Here is a 27,204-nt window from a genome sequence, read left to right as displayed (position 1 = left end):
GGCACCCATACCTCCTGAGAGGCAGGGACCCCAGGGAGAGCCCAGCCTATTTCCTCTCACTCTCCACTCCCGGCTGCCACAATTTGGGCTGACGAGGCCCATCTGTCTCCAACAGAAAGGATAGGGCAAAGGTGGGGGCCGGGGGCCCCAGAGGGTTGTGTAAATGGCTCTGCTTTGAGCAACAGCTAATTTCTAAACATAATTATTAATTTCATGCTTATCATATGCAAACCTCTGTCTCCCAGACGAGATGAAATTGATTTAATTAGAAATTCCATCATCAAGGCTTTTGGATCCAAGCTTTTAATTAGGATCACCAAGCCCACCCCAGGCTGCCAGAGAGTGGGCTCTCAGCCCCTGACTTCTTTCCCCAAGGCCCCAGCCACTGCCACTGGTGCGCCACGGGCCAGCTCGAGGCTGTGCGCCAGGACCTCCCAATCTCCCACACCCACAGCAGGGCCCACAGCCACAGGAGGCCCGTTTTTCCACCTGGCACCATAATAGGGAAATAGTTTGAGCTCGTATCATCTTATAGCCAGAAGGACTGGGGCATTTAAGGTAGGCAGAGGCAGGAGAAATAACAGTTCTCTCCTTTTCCTGCAAAATTCATATACCAGCCTTCCTTTGGGAACCCGTCCTAAGTGCTAATAAAATGCCCCTTACAGCCCAGCTCAGGATAGTCTGTCAAAATTATCAGCAACACTCAGCATGTTAACAAAGCATTTTCACACAATGCGTCTGACCTGATTTCTAACCACTCCCATCTTGACCTTGCTCCTGTGCATCCAGTCCCACCAGCATCCTTGCTGTTCCTCCAATGTACCAGGCATGCTCTGCCTCAGGGCCTTTGCACTGGCTGTTCCCTCTGCCTGAATGTTCTTCCCCCAAATATGTATGAGGCTCTCTCCCTCACATCCTTCCAGACTACTCAAATGGCACCTTCTCAGGAAAGCATTCCCCAACCTCCCTATTGAATAACAATCCCAATTCCTTCCCCAGTGCCTTCTCTACCTCGGTTGCTTTGATTTTCCCAGTAACAGTGATCAATTTCTGACATGCTCTAAATTTATCTACTGGTTTCATTTATTCTTTTTCTAAAGACTTATTTATTTATGCATACAAGAACTGGGGTATAAGCCAGAGGTGGGGGTGGGGGGTGAGAGGATTCATCAGAAACAGAGTGGGGAACAGAACAGGTGGATCTACTGAAATACACTGCTAAGGGGAACAGCCGGCGAGTAAGTAGAGGTCTGGTGCACCATGTAGTCACCTCCCTGGCTGGGGATTGAACTCGTGCTACAGTGGCTGCAGATAGATTCATAGTGCGATACTTAACCCCTTGCGCCACCAGGAAAGCCCCTGTTTCATTTCTTTTTTTTTGTAAAGATTTATTTATTTATGCATACAAGAGCTGGGGTACAGGCCAGAGATGCAGTGGGGTGAGAGGATTCACCAGAGACAGAGTGGGGAATAGAACAGGCAGACTGACTGAAATACACTGCTGAGGGGAGCAGCGGGCAAGACAGGAGAGGTCTGTCTCGCCATGTGGGTTTCTCCCTGGCCGGCCGGGGATGGAACTCATGCTGCAGTGGCTGCAGATTGCTTCATAGAGCGATGCTTAACCTCTTGTGCCACCAGGGAGGCCTATTTCATTTATTCTTCATATTTCCCTCCTCCCCAAAAAAATTGTCAGCTCCACAAACCCAGGGCCTTTTATCTCACTTCCCCACTGTGTCCTTGGACACCAGGCACAGCACTTGGCCTGGGGCAGGGGCTCCATGACACTTCATTCCTGCCACACAACCAGCCTGAGGACAAGCTCCACAATGCTGTAAGCAACTGAGACCGGTGAAGAAACAGAGGCTCCAGGCCTTGAGCCCACACCCAAGTCACAGGACCAGTCTGTCCAAGTTCTGACCCTCACATGGTCCGCCTGTGCAAGCCAGTGGTGTGGCCCTGCCATGTGTGGAGATGCCCAGCACACAGGAGATGCCCTGAGGTCTCCTCCCCTCCCTCGGGTGTTCTCCACCTCTGCAGGCCTGGTGCACCTGTCCTCCGGAACTCACAGCAACACCCCAGAAGGCCGTGGTTGGGGGACTGTCCCACGCCTACGTTGTCTTCCCCTCCCTGGGACCTGCCGGATCTCTTATCAGGAGAGGAAGCAGACACTTGGATTAATTTCCAGGCCTGTTCTGAATTATGTTTTCCAGGGGAGAACCAGACAGATGCAGGCAACAGGCCTTTGAACAAATATTTCCCCAGAAAGTGCTTTATTCAGTCCCTTGTCTCACCCTCTTAAACATTATACGTTTTCTTAGGAGCCCAGGTATAAAGGGGGGAGCAGATAAGGCAGGGAAGCTGGAGAAGAATAGAGGGCACAGAGTGGAGAGCCTGGGCTGGGCTGACAAAGGAGGCAGTCTGATGCAGTCTCAGGAATTACCGCAGATAAGCGCACCCGGGAGAGCGGGTGGGGGAGCGGGTGGCGCAAGGGCAAGAGCAAACAAGATCCTCAAATCAGCACTTGTCCTATTTCATAAGCCAAATGTAGATCAATAAATTACACTCACTTTTGCAGGTTTTACATGCTGACTCCATAACCTTGTCAAGAGTGATATATATGGAGGAGGCCAGGTGATGGAGGAGCCCTGAGGCCTGGGGAGAATGGGCTGGGCCCCTGGGGGAGACCCATGGGGTCACAGCCCTGTGCCCCCTTTCCAAGCTCACGGAGGTGAGAAGTAGGGTGCCACACCCGCTACCTCGCTACATGACCATGGGCAAGTCACCTGCCCCGTGAGCCTCAGTCTCCTCATCTGTCAGCTGAACACAGATGAGAATCTGGGCTCTGTCACCTCCTGAGCTCACAGGGGAGACTGGGTGTCTCCATCCAAGATGCAGGAGCTGTTATTACACCTTTTTTACACCTACCAGCTGTGTGGGTAGCTAACTTAGACTCCTTTTGTTAATCCTCACCACATTCCTGAGGCAGGAAACCTTAGCCCAGATTTACACAGAAGCTGAGAGAGTTAAGGAAATCCCTGGGCCACCCAGCCTCAGGCTGGAGTCGCACCAGGCCCCCCTGGGGCCACGCGTGGGCCAGGCAGCGCTGGGCACGAAACCATGCTGGCAGGCCAGGCCCAAATGTCCAAGGGCAGGGGGCTCAGCCAAAGCAGCTGCCATACCCCAGGCAGCCAAGTTGAGGGTGTGACACAACAGGGCTGGGAACGTGTAACTGTATGGGCCCAGCCAGGCCTCCCTGAGAGCCATGGGGGTGTCAGCCATCATCAGAACAGGACCTGAAGTGACTGTCCAATGAGCACTACTCCATGCTGACCATGTCACGAGGATTATCTCACTTAATTTTCACACAATAACCCCATGAAGTGAACACTATCTTCATTTCTTAGATGAGAAAGCTAAAGCCCAAGAAAATATGAAAACAAAATCACAGCAAGTGATTTTTGCCATAGCAAGTGGGAAACAGGATTGGAACCCAGGTCTGTCTGACTCCAGCACCCAAGTGCTCTCTCTTGCCCCTATGCCCTACGTGTGTACTCCACGTGCATTCCCAGCGCTTGCCCTATGCCCACATCATACCCCGGAAAGTAGCCAGAATGGGGGTCAAGAAGCCAGGCTTTTCCCACCACGCCCTTTGAGCATGCCTCCCTAAGCCTCATTCCCCATTGTTCAGTGGGGGTTAGTAACCCCCACCCCAGTGGACTCACCAATCAAGGGCAGAGGGAAGGACCGCCACAAATGGGCAGAATGTCCAAAACCTGCTGATCACCCACAGGCTGCAGGACAGGACGACCTCACTGAGTGTGGTGCACCTGGGATGTCCATAATTACACCCCGGTCCTGCACAGTGCCCTCATGCACACTGAGCGCCAGCGGTGGGGGTGTGGCCACGCTGAGAAAATTAACCAGGGTGTCTGCCCAGTGCTCTCCCAAGTCAAGTTAATGTGCTGTGCCGCATGTAATATATGGCTCTGTATTAATATGATATGATATAATGGGATGTATTAACATTATTGAACACATGAGCCGATAAAAGTCACATCACTGTCACTCCATGTAATTTATATCACAGTCCAAGCCAGAGTCAGGCTGGCAAGGGGGAGGTCCCAACAGAGCTCTGGGCCTTCCACCAGGGAAAGAGCGCCTGAGGCCTGGACGGGGGAGGGGAGCCAAAAGCAGCAGGGAAGGAAGGAGCAGTCAGGCAGGCAAGGCAGGCTCAGAGCAGGAAAAGGCCCCCTGCCTCTCGCCACTGTTGCCACCAGCCTCCCACTGTGCCACCACCCTCCGCAGCCTTGCGAGCTTGCCATAATGGAACAAACTTGAATTCTAGTCTGTCACTAACTCACCATGTGATCTGGAGCTAGACCCTCTTCTTTCCTGTGCCCCAGGTTTCTCACTAATATCATAACAGCCACTATAAAATAATAGGTTGTGTTCCCTGAACACGGATTATGTGCTAGGCACTGATGTCAGCACTGCATGTGCATCAATTTTATTTAGTCCCCACCAGAAACCTGTTATATACAGAAGTACTAGCATTTAGCCCATTTTACCAGTCATGGAACTAAGGCCCCCAAGAAGTTACACTACCAGCCTCAATATACACTTCCAGTAAGTGGCCAGCCTAGGATTTGAACCCTCACAGCCTGCTGTCAAGCTGTGCAGCCTCCACACAGACATAAGGATTGGACCGAATCACCTCTGACCCCTACAGCTGTTTGGCTGCCCCTGCCTCCAGTCTGGAAGGCCTCGGCTTCTCCAGAAGGAAGGCAGGTATGATTTGGGGCGAGTCTGCCCAGACCCTTCTCCTTCTCTCCACCTCCTGCAGAAAGCTCCAAATGTTCAATTCCGCTCAGCGGCCACATTCCACTACCAGGTATTGGGATGTAATGGGGACCAGCTGCCTGACTCAGGGACCCACTACATTGTGTCCCAGCAGACCCCACTCACCACAGAGGTCACCCACTATTGAGGCACCTTTATCAGTCCTGCCTACCTTATATTTCTCCTCACCCCTGGAGTCCTGAGGACACCCCAGGAAAACAGCCAGGGGTCAGGCCTGCCCCAGGACCTCCTGCCATGGCGCTTCCACCATGACATCGCTTAATTCACGGCTGACAACACCCTTCGAGGTAATACAACTATCCCCAAGCACAGGCAATGCTTGGAGACAGGAAGAGAAGCTGCCAGCCCTCAATCGCTCAGCTACTGAGTGAAAACGGGCTTCCTAGTGCCTGAGGCAGACATCTTTCCACCCTGCTGCCCGGCCGCAGTCGCCAGCACATCAGGGTCTTGTCCAGACAATGAAGGGACAGGCAAGCGATGCCCACAGGCTCTCCTGTCGCAGGTCCAAGGTTATCCAATTTCCAGCAACTGGTGATGTGAGCTGATACCTCAATGAGAGGGAGGCCCCAAGTGGCTCTTGGTCCCTTCCACCCTATCCTACTCACGCAGGCCCCTGGGGTCTCTATAAAGAGGGTCAATGAGGCTCCATCCCAGTTGACCCAGTTAACCCAGCAGACAGAGAGTAGTCTCTGGTCACAGAGCCTCCCTAGGGCCAGCACACAGCAGGCATCTGCCACGTGAATTCAGGAGCCCAGAGTTCAGCCCAAGTCCCCCAACATCTCCCCATCTGCTGCAGGGCCCCAAATCCCCATCTCTGGGGTCAAAAACAGGCTCTCTGCTCAAACCTACCCATGTCACCTGAGTGGATGGAGTGACCCCCTACAGCCTCCAGGAAAGTGCCCCAGCCTGTTTGCCTGCCTCCTATGACAGGCAGCACACCATACAGTGGCCTGTTTCAGCCAGGCATTCTGGAATTCTGAGCTGAGATCTGCCTCCCTGTGCTTTCATGTGCTTCCAGGCCTATTCTCTGGAGTCACCGAGATGCAGCTTATGTCCTCAGCCAAAAGGACCCCCCAAGGCTCCATGGTGCTCTATTTTATTCACATCCTCCTGCAGTTCTGCTCAGCCTTCCACGTTACTCCCTTTCACCTGGCATCCAGGCCACACACAAACACATACAGGGACACGGTGGTTCACTCATAGGCAAGACCACCACTTAAAAGGTGAGTTGATCACATCACCCCCTACCCCAAACCCTCCCTGCTTTGAAGAAAAGCCCAGGCCCTGTGAAGGCCGTCTCACTGGTATCAGCTGTTACCAACCTGCTCCCCCACACTTCCCTCCAGCTACGATGGCCTCCTTACATGATCCCTGAACATCTGAGCAGTCTGACCTCACGGCCTTTGCACTTGAGGTGCCCTCTGCCTGCTGGCTTTCTCCCACAGATCCAAGTGCACACCCCATTATGTCTCCATCAATCCTCACCTCAGAGAGAGTCACTCAGCTCACCTAAAGCAGCCCTACCCAACTCCGGGTTCCCATGCCCCGACTTTATGTAACCTGTCTCACTTTGAGTATGCATCTGGATCAGTCTAGAGCTGGGCCCCGAAGGACTGGCAACCCCAACAACCTGTGAACCCAGAGCCAAGGACCCCTTGGGCTCAAAAGGTCAAGACACTGGCCCTCCCCTGGCCAAGCTACAGGGCCATCTGCCGGGCCCAGCAGCTCTCCTTCACCTAATCCCCTCCTCCCGCTCAGGCCTGGAGATGAGGAACACAGCAGGAAGGCCCTTCAGGATGGCAGGTGATGGGGGGTGGAGAGTCAGGAGCCCATAGGGAATGGCCTCTCTCCAGAGGAACTCTGTACCCCACAGCTGCAAGGTGCCAAGAGGAGACAGGTCTCCCACGGACATCCTCAGGACTACCAAGGCCAGGGGACAGCACTAGACAACCCAGGGTATCAGCTGGTGGTGACAGGAGCCAGGGAGGAGGAAATCCGCCAGGACTCACAGGGTCAGTCGGTCCACACAAGCTGAAGGAGCTGCACGCCAGCATGTGCCCCAGGAAGTCCCGTGTAAGTCACACACTCACACACCCAAGTGCTCACCCACACCCACTCACACACACCCGTGTGTCCATGCCCAGGTACACATGTGTATGTGGAACCCCTGAGATACCCACATTCAGTAATACAAGCTCACACAGGTGTGCCAGGAGGGATGCCCCACACAGACATTCCTGGGCTCACAAGCACATGCACTATCACAGAGGCTCCCAGTGACAGTACACTCAACTACGCACACACACCATGCACACACACACACACACACACACACACATACTCGCGCGCACATACTGCTACAATCCAGACCAGCAAAGGCAGCAGTCACAGCTCACTCTAGGAAACACAAAAGAATGTTCATCACCCCCTGAATCTCACCGCCCTGCCCAGCTGCCCATCAAACAGCTGGAACTCTTAACTGCCCACCATGAGCAGGAAAGTGTCAACCTGCCTGCCCCCATTAATGCCCAGCAGGGGGCACTTTTTGTGCAGGGCTGAATGCAGCCAGCAGGAGAGCCAGCCTGGCAGGGGCAGAGCTCAGGTGGGCGAGAATTGATGAGCTGGGAAAGGGTCAGAACGGGCAGCAGCCAGGTGATCGTGTGGGTGGAGGTGGACTGAGAGACTGGGGGCCACCTTGGAGCAGCCCCAAAGCTTGTGCCCTCCCGCCACACCCACCTGTCCTGCTCCCTCGGATTCCACAGTGGGGGGCTGCAGTTGGCAGGCTCCCCCTGGCCCCAGGCACTACTGGAGGGAGGGCTTCCTAGCCAGCACCACCCCTTTGGCCCACTCCATTTCCTGGCTGTCCAGATCTTCTAGGAGGCTCCAAGGAGGCAAGGACCCCCATAAGACCATGGAGTCTAGCCTGGAGACCCTGAGGTGGGGAGGCCTCTTCCCTCACCCAAAGTTGTAAGTAAATAACTTTAGTGGGAGGTGGGGGCGCCGAGTCATTCCAGTGCCGCTGAACCCTGCTCCGGCCCTGGGAGAAGAGAGCCTTGTGTGTAATTTGTTTTAATAATCCTGCTGAACTGGGAGAAAATTAACAAACGAGAAACCAGCTCGAAATTAATCAAACTTCTCCCTGTCCATCCCCCCACCTTCCATCTTAATGAAGGTTATTTATCCAACGAGTGATAAAACACAGAATTAAATTAAACAGGCCCTTTCTTTCCGTCCTCTCCCCCGCCCTGGGGAGGCAGTGTCTGCAGCTTACAGCTCTATAAGCAGATCCACAATTCCCGGAGGCCAATCAGAGAGGTTTCTCCAGAAGGAGCCCCTCAATTAGCGTGTTCCCAGTTTGGGGCTCACTGTCAGCTCTCTGCCAAAAATATGAAGGGAAGTTAACTCAACTACCCTCCCAAGACCCACAGAGGGAGGTTCCTGTGGGTGGCCCTTACCTGATGGGGGTGGGGACTCACCAGTTTCTCTGTGGGGAAGAGAATGCTGTAAAAGGGGAGCATGAACACTCCCCAAATGGCTCCAGCTGGAAACACCTCATGGGCCAGAGCTCTTGGTGGGAAGGGCCTGGCAGGCCAGGTGCACAGGGGGGAAGCTGGGGAAGCCTCCTGTGAGGACAGATCAATTCCTGCAGCCCAGGGCTCAGCCTCACAGCTGACTAGCAGATCGCTGGGCCTCTGTCTCTCGGAATCTCTCTTCCTTACAGCTTTGAAATTCATTTATGTTTCAGCCAGGGCCGCCTTCTGGAATCACAGGTTCCTAAGTGACAACTCCGGGGTCCTGCCTCAACCATTCCCTTCGATCTCCCCTGTGGCTTTGGAAATTGTCTACACAGGTCATGCATCTTTTGACATTTCATTCAACAGACAACACACGTGACAGCAGCCCTCACAGACTACTCCACATAGCATAGGTGTGCGGACTGTACCTGCTAGGCTTGTGTGGTTACACTGTGACATTTACATGATAACACCATTGCCCACCATGCACTACTCAGAATCCTCCCCGCCCCCCCCACTCCCCCCCCCACAGCGCTGCCGCCATGGCTAAGCCAGGCTTGATCGTGACCATCATCTCCCAGCTTTCACACATTCTCTCATTTAAACTCCACATCAACCTGATAAGGGAGACATTTCTCAGGATGCTCACCTCACAGGTGAGGAAAACTGAGCCTTAGCAAGGACCCCAGCTGGGCCTACTAGCTGCAGCTTAGGGTGCCAGCCCTGGGGGCCAGGTTTGGGGGAAAGTAAGACAGGGCCCTGCAGAACCGCCAGACTTCCCGGAAGCCTCTTGGGTGGGGCTTTCTGTGAGGAAGGCTGGGGGTTGATTACCCCCCCCCCCAGAAATGGAGGGAAAAGTGGAAGGAGGGGAGAAGGGGAGGAGAAGGGGGAGGAGAGGGGAGGGGAGAGAGGTGAAGAAGGGAAGGGAGGAAAGGGAGGGAGGAAGGACCACAGAGGAGGGAGCACAAATAACCCCTGTCCACTGGAGCCTCTGACTGAGCTTCAAATTCCGTCTACCTGGTCCTGCCAGGGAGCACCGTCAACACTGTAAATCTGATCCCTGAGCTCTCGGCTGAAAACCGTGCAAAGGCTGCCCATGGCACCTGGAGGCCCGGTCACCGGGCTCCCTTCCTGACTTGCATGGGTCTGTACTCAAAGGCCCCCTCCCTGACCACCTTGTTGAAAGAGCCCTTCCCCTCCCCCACCACTCTCAAACCCCTGGCCCGGGCAATTCTCCTCACAGCACCGGCTGCCCCTTGAATGATTGCTCACGTTGTTTACTGTATTTCTTCTCTTCTAGAAGTCAGCTCCATGTGGGCAAGTATTGTATGTGTCTCTGTATTCCTACTCCAGACCAACACCTGAATCACTAACTACTTGAGGTGAATGAATGAATGAATGACACATTTCTTAAGACCACCAACTCTAATCTGAACGGTTCCATCAGTCTCCTAATCACTCTGCCAGTCTCAGGCCTCTGCCAACAACCAGTCCTCCACCCATACACAAAGGAGGATTTCTAACCCCCAAATCCAACCGCGGCACTTTCCTGCAGGAACAAGTCCACACTCTTGGCCTCGGCCCTCCAATTTAACCCCGGCCCCTTTCCACTTATCTACCACATGCCCCCCCACCATGGTACACGCACGCCCTATTGATCCGTACTAGACATAACAAGTTTCAGCCTCCCCTGCACCTTCTGCTTAGAACACTGGAGGGCACTGACCACCTCCTCCAGGCAGCCACCCATGCATTCCCTGTGAGAACTGATCTCTCCCTCCTCTGAGCCCCCACGGACACTCACCTGCACCTCCCCACAGTCCTCCCACACCCCAACTTGAGCTGTGACAAATCACAAGCGTGTCACACTCCCCATCCAGGAAGGACCCAGATTTATTCACTCTGGCAATCTCTCCCATCCCCACCACCTGCTCGGCTATCTTGCACTAACTTAGAGCTCCATAAATATTTGCTGAATCAAATGGAACCAGTTCAAACACAACCCAGGGAGAGTGCCCATTAAGAGGGGCCTTTCCTCCAGGTTGCTGGCATTTCAGGCTGGTCCGAGGACAAACGGACCTTTAAGTGCCACTTAATTGCAGCACACAGGAGCAGCTGGCCCCACATTCCTCTAACCTCACCTCGGTGGTTGTCTGAAAGGAAACCAATTCACCAGGTTGAGAGGTGACCATGGTCCTGTTAAAATGGCTACGTGCTGCCATAACAGCACTAGCCCATAATAGCAGCTCCTGGCCCACCAGGCAGTCTGCATGTATGAGCACATGTGTGGCCACCCCCATGGGTGAGGACAGCAGGCACAACACAGCCACCACTGAATTATTTATTCCATACATTGTTAGCGCAGCAGAGAGAGCAACCATGTCTCCAGGCTTCAATTAAAATATCAAGGCACCCGCACCGTCTGCCCGACCACATGCCCAGCTCCCACCAAAATTGGCAGGATAGCACCTCCTGGGAAGCTGTAAGTGCCCCCAGGGTCAACGCTGCTGCCCCTCCTGGCCTTCCATCAGCAAAGTCCTCTTTCAGAACCATGGACAGTGGGCCCCCAGCCAGGGCTCCTCTAGGGGTCTGGGTGAACTTCAACCCAGATGTTGCCCCTGAGACACCCAGCAAACCTTTCAGGGCTCTAAAAGACCACTTAGTAAATCGATGACCTGAAAGAGCTTTTCCAGCTTCCCAAAGGGACCTCGGACAAGCCTTACTGGGTTTAGAACCGGGCTCCAACCCTCCGCCAGCTCCCAGCCCTCCCTAAAACATTTTCCAGCATGTGACTGGTAAGTAGAAGTTCAAGGTTCTCACCCCAGCTCTTCTCCAGGCTCCGTGATGAACTCTGAGTACCTCACACCACCTCCCTGGGCTCCATTTGGTCCACTCGGAAAATGCAAAGAACGAGAGCCAGGCTGTGACCTCCCAGGACTGTCACAATGGAAAGGAACTTTGAAAAGGTGAAAATGAAGTACGAATATTGGCCATGCCAGAAGAGGCCTTTAATTATGTACAGGTGGGTTTCTGTGGCCTCCCACCATTACCCCAAGTTGGAAATCCCTGATTCTGGAGCACAGACTCAGGACGAAGAGATGACAGTTCCTTCAGGAGCTGACTGGGTCACAAGCTAACTAGGTCACCCATAAGACTTAATTCAACAACCCCCGGACTAGAATAGGAGGCCAAGTGAAATCAAAGTGGGCGAACTGAAAAAGAGCAAGCAATTCCAAACACATGCCGCCTAGGACTATGGAATGAGCACAGGCTCCGGGAACAGGCAGAGCTGAGGGCTCTGCTGGCTTTCTGGACAAGCCTCAGTTTTCTGTAGAATGGGGCCAGTGGTACCGGCTTCCTATCATGACTTATATTAGATAACCTATGAGAAATTCCTGACACAGTGCAGGCACATAAATTCAACCGCTTGTTTATCAAGCAGCTACTATGCTCCAGGCCTGGAGATAAGAAGTGAAGAAGACAAATACAACCTGCCTTGTAAAGCTAACACTCGAGTGACCAGTGTTGTTATGCATCAGGATGACGGGAGAGGTAGCACTGGAAATGGGCCTCAGAGCACAGGTGGAATTTGCAAAGCCAAGGGAAAGGTGAAAAAAAGGTATAATTCCCCTCGAGAGATGTTTGGCAGTGCCTCCTACAGCTAAGCATTCATGCAGCCTGTGAGCTGGCAATCTACATGGAAATACATGAAATGAGTGCTTATGTCCACTAAAAGACATGTGCACAAATATTCAGAGGCGCTTATTCATATAACCAAACACTGGATTCAGCCCAAAAGTTTAGCAGCAGCAGAATGGGTAAATCAACGATGAACGATGCAATCACACAATGGAATAGCATAGAGCATTGAAAAAGAACAAATTACCAGTACAGTCACGTGCCGCATAATGTTCTGGATCCCTAAATATAGCCTAGGCGTATAGTGGGCTGTACCATCTAAGTTTGTGTATTCACTCTATGTGATGTTTGCACGATGACAAAATTCCCTAGTGATGCATTTCTCAGAATGGATTCTGGTCTTAAGTGATGAGGGACTATGTACTCAAGCGCACGGAGAATCTCACCAAAGTGAGTGAAAGAAGACAGATACATTGCTTTACATCCTTGCCAGTGTTTTGACAGTATAGGATGTCTCTCCTCAGATGTAGTCACTATAGCATTCCCACCACCAAAACATCCATAGTTCTCCATAGTCCATTGTGCTCTTGCCTTACCTCTACCTACCTCCCCCACCCCATCTGAAAGCTGCATGTTTGTAGAAAGCTTTCAAAAAAAAAAAAAAAGCCAGATACAAAAGACTGACTGTGTTATTCCGTTTATATGAAACTGATCAATGCTATTAGAAGCCAGGCTACTGATTAGTCTTGGGGAGAGGGGAACACTAAGAAGAGCTCAAGGGAACATTCAAGGCACCTGAAATTTGTGGATATTACATAAGTTACACTTAATTTTCTTTTAATATAGAGGACAGAAAAAGTGGATAGAGTATTCGTCAGAGGCTAGGGGCACAACAGGAGTAGAGCCCAGAACACTGGACATGGATGAGTTTCAAGAGTGGCCAGGGGAGCTGCGCAGGGGTGGCGGGGCCAGAGAGGGGGGCTGGTGATGAGGTGGACAGGATGGCTGCCAAGGCAACGGTACTCGGGGAGCCCCAGGGGCTTCTACCTCCTTCTCCCAGGCCCTTCCTGCCACACATCCCACCTGCCACACAAATAGCATAGGTGAGGTCATCTCCCCTCCCTGCCGTTTGGTCCACTGCCCACTCCCACTCTCAGGTGTCATGCTGGGCTGAAGTCCTTGAGCTTTGTTTGGGTGATTTGGTGGCTCTCATACTGAGAAAAATCAAGTGAAACCACAACCCCCAGCCCCATGCCTGCAGTTCAGCTGAACACATCTCTCCATACCACGCCCACAGCAATGCTAAGGACACCTGGTTCTGCTTCCCACACTCCACCTGCTATGTCCACCTTCCCACCCCCACTCTTGGGGAGCTCACCTGAGCACCTGTCTCTCCCAGGATAACCACTCCAATTAGGTAAGGCCCTCCCACCTCTTGCTTCCCAACACCCAGCATTGGAGCTTCACTGTCATGTTTCCTCCTGGAGACAGAGCCCTCTGGAAATGCACAGACACAGCTGAGGAAGCAGCCCGGAAACCTCACACCCCACTAGCCACCAGCAAGACGTGGCACGTAAAAGATGATAGGGCCCCCCGATGGATGATTACATAGCCATTAAGCACCATGTTTCAAAGACTATTTAAGGATATTGGAAAAAGCTTCCAACTGTAGTCTGACAGGCAAAAGCTGCCCACAGAACCACATAGATGTTATGGTCCGTAAATGACACAGGAGAAGGGCTAGAAGGAAATCCACAAATGCATCAAGGTCCTCAATCCAGATAGAGGATGAATAGGCACTTTCCATTTGCTTCTTTATGCCCTTCTGTTTTCTTCCAAATCTGCAGTCAACATGTTGACCTTATAATGGCACCATAAGGAAAGAGTCAAGGACATCACACATTCACACAAAGGGGCTGAAGCTGACTGTCCTGTGCCTCATGGGTACCAATCACCTTCAACACCACCCACAGGCTCCTTTACTGAGTCACTAGACTAAAAGGACCTGCCCATGGCACCCAAGTGTGTGCAGAGGACTCAGCACCAAGTTGGGAGTCTGGGACCATGGTTCTAAGCCCGGCTTTGACCTAACTAGCTCGGTGGCCTCCCACCTCTAGATGCATTTTGCCGTTAGAAAACTGAAGGGCAGATAGTCAGAATGATTTGCCAAGGCCCTTAGACTGGTTAGAAAAGAGAAGGGAGGGCATACTCAGGACAGCACAGGCCGACCTGGAACAAGGTACTCCTTGAGGAGTAGAAGGAAGCAAAGGCCCGGCCATATCCACCCCCAAGCTGATGCAGGACCCAGTTTCCTCATCTATAAAAGAGGGTATCTGTCCTGACCACTTTGCAGTATTTTCTTAAAGATTTATTTATTTCTGAACTGGGGTACAGGCCAGAGATGCAGGGTGGGGGTGAGAGGATTCACCAGAGACAGAGTGGGGAGCAGAACAGGTGGACTGACTGAAATACACTGCTGAGGGGAGCAGCGGGCAAGACAGGAGAGGCCTGCAGTGTCATGTGTGGGTTATCTCCCAGGCCAGCCAGGGATCGAACTTGTGCTGCAGTGGCTGGTGGCAGCCCGATAGCACTGTCTTTAACCCCTATGCCACCAGGGAGGTCCCACTTTGCAGTATTGTTACATGGAAAGATCCAGAAGTGACTATGAAAGATTACCACTTGTGAGCATTGTGATTAATTCCAAGTTCCCCTTTCCTGTTCTCCACCAGGCCCTAGGGCCCCATCACTGATTCTAAGAAATGCTCAGAAGCCACTGACAGCAGGTACCTGGGTCCTGAGAACTGTGCACACACTCACTTGAGTGTTGGACCCCAGACTGGACATGAAATAGAGATTTTCCAATTGAACTAGAAACCAAACAAAAGCTAAAAAAGAATCTCTCTTCCTTGTCCAATAACAAAATTTGAAGCCTGTAGTAGATCCTCAATAAACATTACCAAATGAATAGAACTGTACAAAGCTAGAACAAAATCCACTCACTTGACCTCTCATGAAATAGGGAAATGTTCATTGTTGAATCGGATGCCAGCCACCTAATTTCCAGTAGGCTCTGTGCCTGATTACTTGTAGGAACAGAGATTTTTTTTTTTCCACATAGACACCTCTGTTTAAAAATTTTTGATTGATCTCTCTAGATCCTGTGGGGACCGACAAAAGAAATAGTCTTCGCTCATGCTTTCTCTCTCTCTCTCTCTCTCTCAATGGCGAGATCAGACAAGGTGAAAACCAGTGGTCAGCACTGACTAAGGGAGCCCAGGGACAGGTGAGGAATGATACAAGCAGGGAGGGTCACTGATACGGGCAGGGGAGGAAGAGGTTTGAAACTGGCCAAGAAGGATGGAGAGAATGAGTAAGGAAGGTTCAATAAGGGGAGTCATGTCTCTCTCAAAGGGTGTTTGATGAATTATGCAAAATTAATATAACAAATATGTACAATGTGCTCAGGTGATAAGGTTTTCTATCTCTCATCTCACCTTGGAGCAGAAGTGAGGCCGTGGAGTCCTTTATACTTCAGACCATGTTAACATGGAAAATAACAAGAATTTTGACACCTCCTCCAAGGAAGAAGTGGGAAAACTCCTTTCTCAATACCCTAAAAAGTGTCCAGTAAAATTAGGTCTAGATGCATTTTGCCGTTAGAAAACTGAAGGGCAGATAGTCAGAATGATTTGCCAAGGCCCTTAGACTGGTTAGAGAAGAGAAGGGAGGGCACACTCAGGACAGCACAGGCAGACCTGGAACAAGGTACTCCTTGAGGAGTAGAAGAAAGCAAAGGCCCGGCCATATCCACCCCCAAGCTGATGCAGGACCCAGAGTTACCACCTACAGAGCCTCATTAGTGAAATGGACATGCAAGGTGCCATGGGATCCACATGACAGCAGAGTATGGTGGGGAAGTGGTTCTGCTGGGATCGGTGCCCCCAGAGTGATGGGGCAGGGGAGGGCAGGTGGAGCTGGGCCTGGCCAGCAACAGTAGTTACCCTCCCCGTCAGCTCTCAGCAACTTCCAGGGCATGGATGGCCTAGAGGCCCAGCTCCCCAAGGCCTCCTGGACGCAGGGAGTTCTCCAGCTCCAGTGGACCTGTCCAGAGCCCTGGGGATGCTCCTGCCCCCAGCCGTCCCCCACAGACTCACCAGGAAACAGGGGGCCCACTAGCTCCTCGTTGGCAGCTTCCAAGCTGAGGGATGGAGTCCTGGGGCCAGCTGGACCCTGCACCCAGACTCTACTACATGAGGCTACACAGGGGTCAAGTCAGCATCGGCCACAGCACCTCCTCCAGGACCCACCCAGCTGGCAGCAGAACTGGGGTCCCAGCCCAGGGCACCACCAGAACCCAGCCCTCACCCCTTGCGAGCAGGAAATGACAAACTCACTGCCCTGTTAACAGGAATGTTCCCTGCAGAGACATGGGAAGTGGCCAGTGCATGGAGCATCCATCACAGCTCTTTCTGTAAAAGCACAGGATCAGAAAGCACTGGAGTGTCCATCGAGAGACCGTCGGCAGGGAGAGTGGTGTGGCCTCGCAAAGGACAAGCCCTCGCGCTCTGCGGGAAAGTGATCACAAGAACACTGCGAGGTCACCGATAGGGGCTGCGGTCACGTGAAAAGAGTGAAGAGAACAGAGTGGGCAGCACGGCGCCCTGTCCAGTCCTGGAAGGGCCTGGGAGCAGTGGCTGCGCCAGGGTGAGGCTGGGGCTAGGAGATCCTTGGTACCGTGAATATCCATGGGGATGTCGTATGCACGCAAACAAGGATACTGTCATAGACAGGAGGACAGGAATGTCATGCTGGGGAGTCCCAGGACCCCCAGGGCCACTGGATACAAAGGTCATTCTGGAGAGAGAAACATCTCAGCATCCCCCCACGCACACCTTTTTTCCCCTGAAATGCTTAAGAGAGAAGTCAGGACTCGGGGCCCGGGAGAGCCCACCCAGGCTGAGAGCTGAGGGGAAAGGGGCCCCGTCCAGCTGACTAGCCAGGCCACCGCATGGGGGAGGGAAGGCAGATGGGGGCCACTTTCCCCTTGTTGGGTTTGTTGTACTTTCCTAATTGATTTTGTGTCTCTGTCACCGGGATACTTAGGACCATCTTAGGAAACCACTTAAGCAATTTAAAATAATCAAAGTACTTATAAAGCACTTAACATTTCCTCACACTTCAGGCTTCCCATAAACCCCCTTCTAGCTGTGACCCAAGGCCTTGCAGTCAGAAGCCACCACATCAGGGAGGTGGCCCTGGAGACGGCCGCAGGACAGCTGCCCCAGCACACCAGGGGATTCTCTCCACCAGGCCTTTAACTCCATCAGGAAACTTCCCCTGCAGGTAGTGCACCCCATAGCCTAACTGTGTCCCGACCCTAACGCCCAGGCTCTGTCCAACAAGAAGCTTTCCCTGACACCCCCAGGCTGGCCTAGGGGCCCTACTCTGTGCTCCCAGGGCACCCCACTGTCATGAAATCACGGCCTGGTGCACTCCAGGGTGTGGGTCCTTGGCCCACACTCTCTAAAGCATGGCACAGCGTCTGCACAAGCAGGGCCCTGTAATGTTGGCTGAGTAGAACAACGAATCCTAGTCCGACTTCACAGGAGGAGGAGGGGAGGCACAACCCCCTCCCCCAAATAAGGACAGAGCCCAGCCAGGCAGCAGAACCTGGACATGCCAGGCCTCAAAAGCACCGTGCTGCACCCCCCAGAGGCAAGGGCAGCCCTGACTGAGCCCTCACCATTACTGCCATTCCCATTTTCTAGATGGTGCCCCCAGATTCAGAGAGGTCCGGCAACTCACCCAGTCACTCAGCAAATGAAGTGGCAAAGCTGCAAAAGGCACCTCCAAATGAAGGTCCACAAGGCCCTGGGAGCCTGATGAAACAGGACTCCACACCCTGAGGGGCTTGTCTAGCACAGCTGTCTTAGGCCCAGACAGGGGGCGGCCTGTTTTAACCAGTCGGGCGGGTTGTGAGGAGTGGGGGGTCCCATATGGGAAGCAGGCTTAGAAACCAGTGCCCCTCAACAGGGGGAGAAGTTCAGGAGGCTTATTCTCCCAGGTGTCTGCAATTCTGCTCTGGACGTGACCCACGAGGCCCTCCCAACTGCACAAGGAGGCCCTAGCAAGAGTGGTCACGCAACATCGTCAGTAAAGCCAGAAGATCATCAAGGAACTTGCCTGGATGACCACAAGAGGATGAACGCAGAACACAGCGCTGTCACGGGGGAGAGCTACACAGCAAAGAAAAGGACCCGGCTTGGTGTGCAGCCTGCGGCACCCAGCAAGAGCAGCGAGCTACAGAACGCACAAGACGATCCTGCTTTCTCATGCTGAAAACACGCAAAACAAAACTGTGTTATTTATGGAGATGTATATTTTTAAGTGCATAGGAATAAATAGATTTAAAAACAACTTACACAGGACAGGGCTGCGGTTGCTCTGAGGAGGAAGCGATGAGAATTGGATAAGGAGGCACCTACTGGGGCCTCTGCTGTATCTGCAATGCTTTTCTTCTTAAGAGGAAAATGAATTTTGATGCTATTAGGGCAAAATATCAATATTGGACAAAGCCAGGTGGTGGGCGCATTGGCTGTATCGTCTCTATAATTTCCCATATGTTTGAAACAGTTCCTAAGTAAATAGGACGCTGTGTGAGAAAGAGAACGCCTTCCTGCGTTCAAGATGCCATTCATTTTCAATGAAATAAAAGGCTCATCTGTGTAAACTGTGTGTACCCCACTTCCCACTGCACCCCACTTTCCTCTGCAATCTCCCCTCAGAATAGAGTTGACTCTGGAAGTCCCCTCGTGACCCTGCACTAGTCCTAACCCTCAAACACCTCCCCTGGGGATGTTCCGCCTAGAATTCATGCCTAGAGTTGCCCTTGTCGGACTATTCTGGGCCACACTGGATTCCCTGACAGCTTCCAGAACCCAGGCTTGGAAGAAAGTGGCACTTAACATTGGTGGGGGGCAGGGGAAGCTACACTGAACACAACCCTCTCCCCCCACCCACCACCTGATAAGGTTAATGCTGCCATCCTCTTGCCCCAAACTACAGCCCAGTAAGGGAGAATGAAGTAAGAGCTGACTCTCCACTCACAGTATGACAGGAGGCACCACAGGACCCTGCCCAGAGCGGGTGATGATCAGCGGGCTCCCTCCCTCCAGGGTAGCCCCTCGGCCCTTGGGGACAGCTGGGGAGCAGGCAGCACAGTGGCCCCCAGGAGGCCTGGTTCTGCCCTCATAGCAACTGCACTGGGCCAGGCCAGGGCTGAGCAGAACTTGGGCCCCTTGGGCCCCTCTCAGCAGACCACCAAGAAGACGCAAAGGGGACCAAAGGATTCAGGTCCAAGAGTGAGAGATTGGAAGGAGGGACAGGAAGAATCAATCTTCTCCTCACACAGAGCTACAGTTTCTTGAGTACCTACATGTCCTTGGCACTCGTCACTTTACATTGTCCTACTTTATATGCACAACCACCCTTACAGATCTAGAAGCTGGGCTCAGAGAGGTTACATGACCTGCCCAAGTTCACAGAGCCAGTAAGGTGGCCGAGTCAGGATTTTATGCTTTTTTTCTTTAAAGACTAATTTATTTATGCATACAAGAACTGGGGTAAAGGCCAGGGGTGCAGGGGGCGAGAGGATTCACCAGAGACAGAGTGGGGAGCAGAACAGGCAGACTGACTGAAATACACTGCTGAGGGGAGCAGCGGGGGGGGGGGGGGGAGGGGGAGACAGGAGAGGTCTGCTGTGCCACATGGGTCAGCGCCCTGGCTAGTGATAGCATGATAGCACTGAGACTTAACCCCTACACCACCAGGGAAGCAAGTTCACACCCCCTGGGAGTGGCCAGGTCTCCCCACCGCCCTGGGAAATGTGCCATCAGCCCTCGCCATCTATGGGCTGGCAAAGCAGAGCCCAGAGCTGCATCTACACTTGCCCACAGCTACATCGACACTTGCCCACAGCCAGGCTGCACTTTCAAGGGATTGTTTCTGGGGCTCTGCAGGGGGTACCTTGGGTCAGGGGAGAGGGGGGCTTGGGAGAGCAGGACTGGGTGGGTTGGGTACCCACCAGGAAGTGCTCAGCCCACGGCCATCATTAAGGTGTGAGGTGGGTGGGTGGCCGGAGTGGGCATGAGGCTGGGGCACGTCCAGCCAGGATCAGGTGGGCTTGTCCAGCTCCTGTCCTTAACTGGGGCCCCGGGATGAGGCCACCCACTTTACCTAGATTGAGGCCCAGATAAAGATGGGGCAAGGGTCCCGTGTACTTCATCAGTCTGCCTGTTCTGCTCCCCGCTCTGGCTCTGGTGAATTCTCTCACCCTCCCGCACTTCTGAATGTACCCAGTGCTTGTATGAATAAACAAACAAACAAACAAATAGATAAATAAATAAGTAGAGACAGAAAGGGACCAGGAGGAAAAAAGAAACGGCAGGAACACAAGATACAGAGAAAGCCACACAGTCCGAGGGGATGAGAAGGGAGCTGGGGAAAGAGAGCGTCAGACTAAGGGTGTCCTCTCCCCTCCCCCACCCAAGCGCAACCATGGTGGCCCCAGAACCGAGAAGAGAGGCCTGAGCCTGCATCTCATCTCCTCACCCGGGCCCTGGCCCTGGAGCAAGTGGCAGGCGTAAAGGTCAATTGGAATATAAAGCAGAATTTGCCTTCTTTTCATTTCCAACATGTCTGGGTCATAAAAATGCTAGTTTAATAAATTGGGAGGAAAGTGAAAAGGAGACAGCTCATTCAGGGCTGGGAAGGGCTGAGCTGAGCGGTCTGAGCATGTGGGTCCCACCCCTGCCACAGGCACCCTCACTGGGTTCCACACCTGGTTCCCAGGCCGGCAGCCTTCCTGACTTGTCTGACCGCCTGTCACAGTCTGTCTCTCTGGGTCAGGCGCTGAGGGTAAAGGGGGTGACCAACAACAGCCCTGTCCAATCCTGCCTTTGCATGCCCGTGGACTTCGGGAGACCCAAATGTCACCAGGGAGACGTCATGCCCCAGGATCAGGTCAGCCCTTGGAGGGTCAGAAAAGGTGGGTTTTTGAGCCAGGACTTGGAGTCTGAGTGCCCGTCAGACATCAAGAAGGGCACTCCAGGAGGAGGGCAGGGCCCGGCAAGCGCTGGAGGGAAGGTTTGGGAAAGCACTGCATGTGGTCAGGGAACAAGCAGGGCCAGGCAGGCTGGAGTGCGACCAGCAGAGAAGACCAGAAGGGCCACTGGGGGCCAAGGCAATGTTGTGGCCAGCCTGACCACTGGTGAGCTCAGCGCAGCACCCCTGCAGGAAAGGCGACCAGTTAGAGGCGAGGGGTCAGAGCCCAGCAGCTTCAATACCCCCACTTCACAGAGAGGGCAGCTGACCCAACCAAGGTCACACAGCAAGTGGGCAGCAGAACCATGCCCAGGATGCAGGTCCCCAAGCTGCAGGAGGGAGCCAGAGGTCACCCAGCTCCCATAAATCAGTGTGAGGGTCAGAACGACCCTAGGTCATCATGCAAGGGGACTCAGGTACACTGACTGGCTCTGCCAAAGCCAGCAACATGCCCCTCTGCATCATCACCAAGCACTGCTCAGACCATACACGCCCCTCTTCTGGGGGCCCCCTTGGGTGCTCTGCCAGCAGGAAATGAGAACTAACACGACTGATCCCTACTGTGTACCCACCACACCACCAGCTCCCCACTATATTATTCTAAATCCACACCCCAAAAGGTACATGTGATTTTGCCCATTTTACAGATGAGATAAAAGAGGTCCAGAGAGGCTGAGCTGGCAGAGGATAAGTTGTGAATGCTGTGACTTTCCCTCCCCAGTCACCTCTTCGGGGGCTGGGCCTCATTCACCCCCAACATTTATTAAGCTGACAAATCTCTAATAATATCCTCAGTGGCACATAGGGATACCTTTTTTCAGGGAACAAGGCTTAAGGTGTAAGGATTCCCTAAGTCAGGGAGGCGCCAGAGGTGGTGGAGGGAGGAAACACATCCAGAGGCCAAATAAGGTGGGCCCAGCAATACCCACACCCAGGACCTTACGCAGGGCCCCCCCAGGCCACAGCTACCATGCTTCTGCCAGTCTGGGGGGGGTGCGGCTGCAGATGCCCACTCCCATTCCCCTCTCCCTCCACAAGGCCATTTGAGCAAAGTTTCCTGAGGATTCACTGTGGGTCTGGCCTCAGCTGGGGACACCAAGGTACAGTTTAGATTCCAACAGGGCTCAGATGATGGGTTCTGGCTCACCCATTCAATTCCCAGGTCACAGCCCGAGGCAGTCCTAGATAATATGTAAACTAATGGGCGTGGCTATAGCCTCATAAAACTTTATGGACGTTGAAATTTGAATTCCATTTAATTTCCCTGTCATGACATATAATTCCTTTGTTTTTTTTTTCAATCATTCAAAACACTAAGACCATTCTTAGCTCAAGGGCCATAGGAAAACAGGCAGCAGACCAGATTTGGTCTAGTGGCTGTAGCTTGCTACCCGCTGGTCTAGAGGAAGAAGCCAAGAGCAAACAAGAAAACAAGCAAATATGCACATGATTGCAATTTGTGATGAGTGGCATGAAGGAAAAGATAGGGTGACAAGATAGGATAACCTGACAGGGAGCTTCTTGGAAGACAGTTCATTTAAGTTGAAAGCGGAAAGTAGAATCCAGCCTTAAAGAAGGGGAGAAGAACATTCTAGACAGGACATAGCAGGTACAAAGGCCTGTGGTGGGAAATAGTATGATGTCTTCCAGGAAGATAAAGAAAACCAGTAGAATACACCCAGGAGACACAGCAATGAGGGAAGGATAGCCATGTTGCACTGGACCTCTCAGACATACAAGGAGTTTGGGAGTTTGCATCTTAGCTCAAGGGCAAGAAAAAGTTTGAGTGAGGGCCTCCCTGGTGGCGCAAGGAGTTAAGCACAGCACTTTGAAGCTATCCACAGCCTCTGCAGCGAACGTTGGATCCCCAGCGAGCCAGGGAGTGACCCACATGGTGCAGCAGACCTCTCCTGTCTCACAGCTGCTCCCCTCAGCAGTGTATTTCAGTAGATCTGCCTGTTCTGCTCCCCACTCTTGTCTCTGGTGAATCCTTTCTCTTACACCCCAGTTCGTGTATGCATAAATAAATATATCTGGGCCTCCCCAGTGGTGCAGCGGTTGAGCGCTGGGCTGCGAAGCTGCCCACAGCCTCTGCAGCACCGGTTTGATCCCCAGCAGCTGGCGAGGGTCCCACATGGCACGCAGACCTCTCCTGCCGCGCCCTCTGCTCCCCTCAGCAGTGTAATTCGTCAGTCTGCCTGTTCCGTTCCCTGCTCTGGCTCTGGTGAATCCTCTCACCCTCCCGTGCTTCTGACTGTACCCAGTGCTTGTATAAATAAATAAATACATCTTTTTTTAAAAAAGGGGGGGGAAGAAAAGAATTTTAAAAATAAATCTTAAAAAAAAAGAAAATAAAAAGTTTAAGTGGAGGTGAGGTGTAGAGATGGAGAGGTAGGGAAGGGGGGCTGGGAAAGAGTAACAGATTTTTTTTTTTTTTTTGTGGGACCCTCGCTGGTGGCCGGGGATTGAACCGGCGCTGCAGAGGCTGCAGGCAGCCTCGCAACCCAGCGCTCAACCGCTGTGCCACAGAGAGGCCCAGAGTAACAGATTTTGTTTTTAGAAAAATCACTGAGCAGGAGCCTCCCTGGTAGCACAAGGGGTTAGGTCTCAGCACCACGAAGCTATCAGCAGCCACTGCGGCATGAATTCGATCCCCGGCCAGGGAGCAACCCACATGGTGCAGCAGACCTCTCCTGTCTCGCCTGCTGCTCCCTTCAGCAGTGTATTTCAGTCAGTCTGCCTGTTCTGTTCCCCGCTCCATCTCTGGTGAATCCTCTCACCCTCCCACACATCTGTCCTGTACCCCAGTTCTTGTGTAAAAATAAATAAATCTTTAAAAAAAATTTAAAAAAAGAAAGAATAGAAAGATCGCTGAGCAAAGGTTTGTTGAAAGCACAGAGAAAAGAGAGAAGGTTTCTGCAATGACCTGGATGAGAGACCCTGGGTTGGAAGGAGGTGAGTTGGAACAGTCATTTCCAGGGCGCGCAATGAAAGTGGAGCCTGCAGGGTTTGCTGACAGTGCAGAGAGAAGGGCGGAAAATGCCACCAAGTTTTTTGGTCTGGGTGCTGAATTGTCTTCCAGGGAGACAGGCAGGCTGTGGGAGGGGAGAACTGTCTCTGAAATACAATGAAAATGTCTTAAAGACACAAAAGCCACATCCTAAACAGAACACCTGATGTTAGCTAAGCCACAAAGTTGCCCCAGGAGCCCTGGGCAAGGGGCTGAGGAGTAGCCAAGCCAAGCACCAGGCAAGCAGCTTTCTCTAGAAGCAATCATGTAGCATGGCCAGACTGGGAGTGTGCACCGAGGGCTAATGTGGCTCACCAGCCTCTCCAGCCCAGTCTCTTTGGAGAAGTTGGGGCACCTGTCCAGTCCCCTGCTGGCTGGTTTCCCAGCCATCATCTTTCCTGCCTGTCCTTCCTGCCCCCCTCCACTCCACCCGATTCCTCTTCCCATGCCCCACTGTTGTGACAGCAAGAAAGCTCTCATTATCGAAAGTTAAGTTGGCTACTCAGTCTCCACACCCTGCAGGAAGACACAAGGGGCCCAGCAGATGGTGGGCCTCTCCAGGATCAGCCTCAAAGGTCACCGTCTGTCACTGCCCACTCGCCCCAGCCTCTTCCGCATCGACGGAGTCTCTCATGCTGACTTAAGGTCCAGCTACAGTGCAAGCTGTGCGGTGACATTTCCTGTAGGCTGACTATGTGCCAAGCCTGAGGCTAGGTCTTTTCTGGACATTAATTCTTACTTTCCACTCCTGGTCTATGAGACCATGAACACCCACATTTTATAAATAAGGAATATGAGGCACAGACTAAACAATTTGCCAGGGTGGCAAAGGCTATCTGGCTCCAATGTCCAAATTCTTGATGACCACGCTGTGCTGCCTCCTCTTCCTTGAGCCTTAGGTTTGTTTTTTTTTTTCAACACAAAATGTTAATAAGGGACTCAATGAAGTGATTTCTGGATCCCTCTGAGCTTTTACAGTATTTGAAAACTGCTTTCTTCAGGGCACTTAGCATGTTTTTTCTCCACACAACAGTGGAGAAAAACTGCTTTCAGGGAAAAAGCTCATTGGCTCATTCATACTGTAGTGCAAATGACTGATAAAGTAGATTGAGGTTCTCTATGCAATCTGACTGGCCCCGGAACCTGGGCTGTCCCCACAACACAGCACTGTATAGACCAAATCCACTGGTTTTAGATCTCCTCCAAAAGGTATTCTTTATTTTTTCTAAAAGATTTATTTATCTATGCATACAAGAACTGGGGTGTAGGCCAGAGATGGGGGAGGTGAGAGAATTCACCAGAAACAGAGCAGGGAACAGAACAGGCAGACCAACCGAAGCACACTGCTGAGGGGAAGCAGCGGGCGAGCCAGGAGAGGTCTGCCTCGCCATGTGGGCTGCTCCCTGGCCGGCCGGGGATCGAACCCGTGCCACAGAGGCTGCAGATTGCCCCATAGTGTGGCACTCAATCCCTTGTGCCACCAGGGAGGCCCCAACAGGTATTCTTTACATGCATCAATATTCCCTACCCTAGGAGTATAGAGCCAATGAAGATACAGGAAGGGGGTGCATATAGGAGAGTAAGGAATATGAGCTGCAAGACCCATGATTTCACAAAGTCAAGGTTTCTGATCCCCAATGAAGCCTGGGCTGGAGTCCCACTTCCAACCCAGTTTATTTAGACAGGCCATCTAAAAGGAGCAGGTTTGGTTGCTAAGGACCTGACTTCTGGCCCTGGCCAATCACTGAATCAGTAGAATGGAGAGTTGGTCCCTGCCAGCTCTGACAGTTGTGGGTTTTGCTCACACCCTGGCGATAACCATACCCTATTAGTATTCTCCAGGCAAGAAATCACCCCTATTGCCCCCAAACCCAGAGTTGCTCTCTGGGCTGTACACAGGAAATCCATCTTTGGAGAAAAGAGAGCTATAATCACAGCCTCTGGTGTAAGTTCCCAGCAGGCCCAGCTAATAGTCTTGGTGGGGAGCAGAGCGGAGTTGGGCCCACAGTAGTGCCCTTTGAAATACTCACCTGACATGGCAGCGCTCCTGCCCCCCCAGGTGCCCCTCCCTCACCCTCTCCTGCCTGAGGCTCCTGCTCCTGAACTCCCTCCCCAAAGTTCAACTTTCTTGCCTCAATAAATGGCTTTTAAGCTTCTCACCCAGCTTCTCATTTCTATCAGTTTAATTATTGAGGAGTTCTCTTGTCGCCAGCCTGGAACATTAACACTGTTAAAAGGAACCCAGGGAATGCAGACCATAGCCATCTGTCTCCTTCTGGCTCTCTCCCCATCTCCCCTACCTTATTCCCCTCCTTTCCTCTCCCAACCTGCCCCCTGTGTCCCCCATTCTTTCTCTCCTCCCCAGGGTTTTACCTCCCAGTCCTGGCTGGTTCTCTGTGCAAACTGGGGGGGCTCCATATGCCCTGCCCCAACCCACTCATCTCTGTAATCTGAGGAGGCACACACAAATGAAGGCTACCTCCAAGTGCGACCAGATGGGCAGAGCAAAAAGGAACACCTGTGAGGCCCTAGGCTGGAGAAGCTCTCTGGCCCCAGGACCTTCTTGCCAAAGCCCACTCCCTGGTGCGGCACTGGGTAGCTCATCCCAAAATATCCATGTTTCTGAAAACATGTTTTTTTTTTTTTAATTTTATATTTTTTTACATCATTTTTCATTTTTGCACAATGTGTGCATTTTCATCTTGGTTATAGTCCCCATACAATCCCCACTCCCCTTATTTTGACCGTAATCCCTCCTACCCTCCCCGTCCCTCCCCACCCCCCCCCAGGGTGTCTGGTTTCTAGTTGCTTGTTGATTTAAGGCCTGAGGCTGGCAGCAACCATTCTTGGAACCTTTACCATGTGTCAAGGGACAGGTCTCAGCTTCTTTGATCCTCCCCACATCCCTTCAAAGTAGGCATGGTCTCACCTCTGGGAGCTGGTGGGGAAGGACCCTCACCAATGTGGAACCCCAAGTACTCAATCATGCTGCTTTACTGTCTTCCTCTATCCCACCCAGACAGGCTGACAAGGAACCCAGGTTGCCCCCTGTCCCCTCTGCTGGATGATGGCCCAGGT

The 27,204-nt window shown here is 52.5% G+C and overlaps 1 protein-coding gene across 4 annotated transcripts in view; it reads right to left on the bottom strand.

The window, feature by feature from the left end:
* GRM4 (glutamate metabotropic receptor 4) overlaps nucleotides 1-27,204 on the bottom strand; it is a gene marked incomplete at its 3' end in the record, with an annotated part of 119,801 nt that overhangs the window by 70,187 nt on the left and 22,410 nt on the right. Inside the window, exon 1 of one of the 4 annotated variants that reach the window (XM_084228431.1) lies at nucleotides 2,568-2,626. The exons of the other annotated variants lie outside the window; for them this stretch is intronic. Of the gene's footprint in view, nucleotides 1-2,567; nucleotides 2,627-27,204 lie in introns of those variants that run through there. 4 annotated transcript variants of the gene reach the window in all.

The sequence above is a fragment of the Talpa europaea genome (assembly GCF_964194135.1).
Source record: "Talpa europaea genome assembly, chromosome: 2".
Lineage (NCBI taxonomy): Eukaryota > Metazoa > Chordata > Mammalia > Eulipotyphla > Talpidae > Talpa > Talpa europaea.
This window is presented reverse-complemented; position numbering and strand designations above follow the sequence as displayed.